The following is a 6,519-nucleotide window of genomic DNA, read 5'->3' on the forward strand; positions in this document are numbered from 1 at the left end:
AATTATTTTAGACTATACAAGCATAATTTTCGGACTTTACAATTGTAAATTTTAGGATCAGTGAATTTTGTATTTTTTATCGTATTCATTTTAGTCCAGTTATAATCATAAATAATCTATTTAATATATATGTTTTACTTCTTATAGTCTGTGAATAGATAGTGGAATGAAGTAGGATTAATGCATTAGTTGTATTACATGTCAAACACATGCTTGGTCAACTCTCAACTTAATGGTCAATTAATGATTTCTTTTAAATGGTAGTGTTTTACAAATATGAAAAATTTTGCAAAAAAAAGAAATAGATTAGGTAATTTTTACAACCCGATTCTTATATATCGCCACCCTTTTCATTTTATCGTCACCTCATGAGTAAATTACTAATTTGCCCTTGGATTTTGAAAAAATTAAGATTTTGCCATTGAACATAAAATTTTCTATATATACCACACTCCCACAAAAATTATTCTCACCACAACTAAAAACCAACATACAAACGCTAATTTTCGGAGCAAAAATTAAGTTCAATACACAAATTATTAATCGAGGAAAGTTATTTTTAATTTAATTAGTTGCAAAAATAAAAAAAAAACTATGAATCGCCCAGATCTGGACGACTGGACCCCGGTTCAGTCGCCTAATTTTAGGCGACTGAACCGGGTCCATTCGCCCATATCTGGGCGATTCTTTTTTTTTTTCCGTATGTTTTGGATTAATTATTATACATTTTGAAGTATGTTATTATTGTTATTCTTATTATTGTTGTTAATGTTATTATTATTAATTTTATTATTATTATTGTGATTGTTATTTTTTTTATAATTAAATATATGTTTGATGTGCATGTTTTATATACTATTTCTTACCATTCCCCCATTGCATTTTCATAGCATTTCTCGCGTATTATGCTTCATTTTTCCATTGGTTTTTATACTTGGTTGGAGTGTTTGTTTCCCATCTGTTTTGTAGGAATAAAGCTCTAATTAGGCCAGGAATCGACCCTCGGAGCGAGATTTGCAAGTTGAAAGGTCGTAAGCTACTCGAAGTATCAATTTTGTGCTGACAAAGACACGCACCCGGGCGGGTTTCCACATACCCGGCCGGGTCAGCATCCAATACTTAGAAGATTTTTGAAGAGGTTTTTTTTGGCAGAAATGCTATCACACGGACCCGGGCGGGTATCCACAGACCCGGCCGGGTGAACCTCTCAAACCCGGGCTGGTTTCCTCATACCCGGCCGGGTCTGTTCCAAAACTTAGAAAATCTTTGGTCTTTGAGATTTGGCTTTGCCTCGTACCCGGGCGGGTTTCTTCATACCCGGTCGGGTCCAGCGGTTATTTTTTTTATAACTTCCGGTAACCTCCGATCTTTTTGGAAGGAGATATATATAGCATTGGAAGGGAATTTTAGGGCACGTTGACTTTCTCTGTTTTTTTTTTCTTTTCCTGAGGGTTTGGTATCAATGGGGATTTCTATTATTTCTTGCTTTGGAAGATTGTAAATCAACAATCGGAATTTGTAATTTTAATTAATTTAAAGGTATTTCTTTCAATCCTAATTTCTTGTTCTCGTTTATCATCGTTATCATTGCATGATTATCTCTCCATTAAGTTTGAATTTAATTTCCTCCATGAATTTCATTTTTGAATCTCTTGTTAGTTTTAATATGCTTAGTGAGTAGTTTTATTGCTAGGGCTTGGTGAAACTATGCAAAAGGTCATGATTTTTGTTTGATTTTAGGATTTAAACTTGGTTTGTCTAGGTGATTCAATTGATAGGTTTTGTATTGATTGCATGTTTGGCCAATTTGCAAGTTTTATTCACTCAATTCTATAAGCGAAAGTTGCGAGTTTGAGTGAAAGATTTCCTTCTTTGAACAGTTAAGCTTTAATCGCGATAGCTTCTTTTATTGTTTGATTGTCGAATTTGTTTGCGAGAGCAACACATTCCTTCGCCTATATTCATTCCTATCCCAATTATTGTTCATGAATCATGATCGATGCATAGTGAATCCTTCTTAGCCCTAGGTTTTTAATTTTTGAATTTCATTCATCTCTTGTTTTTTGCATTATATTAGATAAACAAAAAAAATTCCAACATTTGATTGTTAGCGTTAGTGAACTTGGTTCAAATTGTGATTTTACTTGTCCTTCCACAGTGGTTCGACCCTACTTACCCAACTATACTAGTTAGGTGAATTAGGAATTATTTTTGGTAGCAAAACGACCTATCAAAATTTGGCGCCGTTGCCGGGGAAGGTCAACAATTTTACTTTTTGAATTTAGTGTTTGCTTTTGCTAACCCACTCGAGGAACAACTGTTCTTCGAGCGTATTTACGTTTGTTCTAGTGTTTTTGTGTATGACCAGGAGTACCAACAAGCAACCTTTGCTTTTTGATCCTGAGGTTGAGGCAACTGCTCGTAGAACACACGCAAGTGCGAAGAAAAGGAGGGCGGAGGCTCGTAAACAAGCTCAACAAGCCTCTCAATCTCTTGACATGGCAGGTCAGGCTCCCGAGAGAACTCTTAGGCAGTCTACACAGCCCAAGGCTAGCAATGTTACCGCGGGGATTAGGTTGCCGACTACTAATGCTGGAAACTTTGACATCAAATCCCATGTTATGAATATGATCACGGGAAATCAGTTCTATGGTCTTGACAATGAAGAACCCGTCGATCATCTGCAGAAATTCCTTCAAGCATGTTCTCTACAAAAGATTACTGGGATGACTGACGACGAGCTCTACCTGTACCTCTTTCGTTTCTCTTTAGCAGGCAAGGCTCAACGTTGGTATAACTCTCTTCCCAACACCATTACTACTTGGGCGCAACTGTCTGATGCTTTTCTAGTGAAGTATTATCCCGGTTATAAGACTCACGACTACAGAGTTAAGCTCTATAGTTTCTCACAAGATGCGGGGGAGACTTTTCATGATGCGTGGGAGAGATTCAAAGATTACCAATATATGTGCCCTCATCACGGTATAGAGAAGGAATTTCTTATGCAATCTTTTTATAATGGTCTTGATAATGAGACTAAGAGGATGGTAGATGGTGCGGCTGGCGGCTCTTTCATGAACAAACAAACTTCTGAGGCTATTTCACTCTTGGATACTCTTGCTGAAAATCAATGGAATAGCTCATCTAGGCGCGCAGCTCAAGCACCAAGGAAGGGGAAGCATGAAGTTGAAACTTATTCCCTTCTATCATCACAAATCTCAGCTTTGAATGCGAAAATTGATGGGATGCGCATGAATGCTAATACATCTATGCCCGTCAATGCTATGGCTACCTCTAGCCAAGGTGGAGTTGCTTGTGATTATTGCGGTGTGCATGGTCATTCTCTAATGGAGTGTTCCGTTAATCCCAATGGAGCTATGGGGGTGCCAGAGCAAGTCAATGCTTTTCAAGCTCGTCCTCCTTTCAACAACAATAGCTACTATCCTGGAATTCGGAATCATCCTAACTTGTCATATCGCAGTAACAATGTGTTAAATCCTCAACAACAACATTTTCCACCACAAGCACCACAACAACATTATGGGCAACATCAGCAATATCAGCCCAATCAAGGACCACCCGGTTTCCAAAGGCCTCCTCAAGGCCATCAACAGTAGCATTTTCAGAACCAACAACCCCAATCCGAATTGGGGGAGTTGAAAAACATGATGGCCCAAATGGCCAAACAGCTTGAGCAACTCGGTACTCACAATAAAATGCTTGAAACTCAAGTTGCTCAATTGGCTGCATCTAGCTCCTCTAGACAAGCAGGATCATTGCCCGGCCAACCCACTCAACCACATGGCAAGGAGACCGCCAATGCAATCACTACAAGGAGCGGGTTGAGTTATGATGAGCCGCCCATGCCTCACAATGAAGAGTCAAATTCGAAAGAAGTAGGCATTCCTAAAGTGGTTATTGATGAAGCACCTTCTGAGGCAGTGCACGAGAAAGAGAAAGCAAAAGAAGAGGCATTGCAATTGCCTCCCATCACACTTCCTTTTCCCAACCGCCAAGTAAAGAGCAAGCTTGACAAACAATTCGGTAAGTTCTTGGAGGTAGTTAAGAATTTGCAGGTAACAGTTCCTTTTACTGAATTAATCACACAAGTGCCTGCTTATGCTAAATTCATGAAGGACATATTGACTAGGAAAAGAGCTTTTAGTGAGGTGAAAACGGTTGCTTTTACTGAACAATGTAGTGCTTTGCTACAAAACAAATCCCCTCCAAAACTGAAAGATCCTGGTAGTTTCTCCATCCCCTGTCACATTGGGACATTGTTTATTGATAAAGCTTTATGTGATTTAGGAGCTAGTGTCAGTGTAATGCCTTTTTCTATCTGTTCTAAACTGAAAATGGGAGATCTAAAAGTCACCAATATTACTTTACAAATGGCCGACCGTTCTGTTAAATATCCTTTGGGTATTTTAGAGGACGTCCCTGTTAGGGTAGGTAAGTTTTATATCCCTGTTGATTTTGTTGTTCTTGATATGGAGGAAGATCGACAAATTCCTATTATTTTAGGAAGACCTTTCCTTCATACGGCAGGAGCAGTAATTGATGTGAAAAATGGTAGACTTACACTTTCTGTGGGGGATGACAATGTAACTTTCAATTTGAGCAATGCTTTGAAAGATCCCATGCTTGAGGAAAAATGTTATGCTATTGATGTAGTTGATGTGATTTGTCATGATAACTTGCCCCTAACTCTTATGAAAGATCCTTTGGAGGCCGTTCTTTGTTTTGAATCTTCTACAGGTGATGCTAGCATTTGGAAGACTGAAATTAATGCTATTGAACAAGCTCTTTGTAATGAAGAGCTTAGTCATAGCAAGAGCAAGAGAGTGCAGAGGTTAGTTCGGCCTATATGCAAAGTTGAGATGCTTGAAAGGATGATAACGATGATGATGAGCAACAGGATAATGACTTTGACCCCATGGGTTAGTGGGCTCTTGCCTCCCTCTCAAACTCTGAGGACAGTGCTTGATTTAGCTTGGGGGGGATCTTGATTGTTGCTTTGAACACTCTCTTGTATATATTCTACTGCTTTTAGTGTAGTTTTTTTTGGTCGGAGTTGGTTGCTTCTCTCCTTTTTGCAGGTTCTTTTGCAAGTCACACTTTGGATAACGTGACGATTTTCTGTACTTCAGCTTGCATTAGGAAGTTAATTGGTGAGATCTTCCTAACTCTTTTCATAATTTAGCTTTGAGTATTTTTATTGCTTTCTTAGGATTGTTGCATGGTTTGTACCACTCATTAGGAATGGGAGTTTACATGTGACCAAAAATATTGTATTGCTTTCTTAGTTGTAATGTATTTCTTTCTCCCTTGATGCGCCTTTGGATCTTTTTGACAAAGTATGTTTCCCTGTGCCCTATGGTTGAAATTTTTAACACTTGTGATTGCGGAGACTGGTCATTGTAGACTTTTGGGTTCTTTTTCCGATTCATTTGTATTATTGAAACTTGTGTTTTTGAGCATTATTATCTATTGTTTGGAACAAGGAAGAGTTTACCTTGTAAGGGTTTGGACTTTGATTTCTATCTCACTATTTCCTTCTTGAGTGATTAGTTCCTGGTGTATCACTGATCTCCATTTTGGCTTGGTACTGGTCTTGTTAGCTGTGTAATCGCATGATGAGCATGATAGAAGGCGTTCATTTGTTAAAAGCCATGCCACATTATTTCAGAAGACATAAATTGCCATATGATCCTTTATTTTGAGGCCTACCTTTTCTTTCATGACTAACCACATTATAAACCCTTTTGACCCTATTTGATCAACCCAAGTCTAGCTTGGGGGAGCAGTTGGTTTGTTAGTGGGCGATATATGTTCCATCATTCGGCTCACATTTGCTCGCACGGAGTACTTGAGTTGGGTTGATTATTTCCCCATTGTTGGAGTGTGCTTATCTAGTTTGTCATATATCATCCATTCTTCATTGTTATATGTTACCATCTTTTCATAGGTCATATTCATGTAATCCTCTTCATAGTTTCAATTTCAAAAAAAAAATAAATAAAAAAAATAAAAAAAATAAAAAAAAAAAAAAGAAAAAAAAAAAGGGGAAAAATTTGTCTCACATCTTTTATTTTATTGTACATTTTCGCCTTTGCAAGTTGTAATTCTCTTATCGGATTGATGATGATATGACGGTGCTTTCTATTAGTTGGGTTGGTTCGGTAGTTATGAGTCGAAGTTGTTTGGAGTTGTTTTAGCCTCATCTTTAGGCTACGTTACTTTTTAGATTATGCTCCCCTAAAATAGACTTCCAGCCCGAATATTTCCAAATTTGATCCTACCTTTGACCCAAAACCTCACTACAAGCCCAATAAAGACCTTCTTGATAATCGTGCAGTTATATGTGCTTCCTCGACTTAGTACCTTGCCAAGATCTGAGAGTATGTGATGCATTTCGAGTCGACCTTTATAGGCTGAGTGACATTATCTACCCTTTAAACACATGAGTGTTGTTGAGATGGGAGGGTGCCTTATTAGCATTTTAGGCTACAAAAACTG

The 6,519-nt window shown here is 38.0% G+C and overlaps 1 non-coding gene across 1 annotated transcript; it reads right to left on the reverse strand.

Moving 5' to 3' along the window:
* Positions 1 to 2,878: 2,878 nt before the first annotated feature.
* On the reverse strand, positions 2,879 to 2,986 carry LOC130822997 (small nucleolar RNA R71). Its single transcript, XR_009046490.1, has one exon. It is a non-coding gene; the product is annotated as a small nucleolar RNA R71 (small nucleolar RNA).
* Between the last annotated feature and the right edge of the window lie 3,533 nt (positions 2,987 to 6,519).

This window comes from Amaranthus tricolor, chromosome 8 (genome assembly GCF_026212465.1).
Source record: "Amaranthus tricolor cultivar Red isolate AtriRed21 chromosome 8, ASM2621246v1, whole genome shotgun sequence".
Classification (NCBI taxonomy): Eukaryota; Viridiplantae; Streptophyta; class Magnoliopsida; order Caryophyllales; family Amaranthaceae; genus Amaranthus; species Amaranthus tricolor.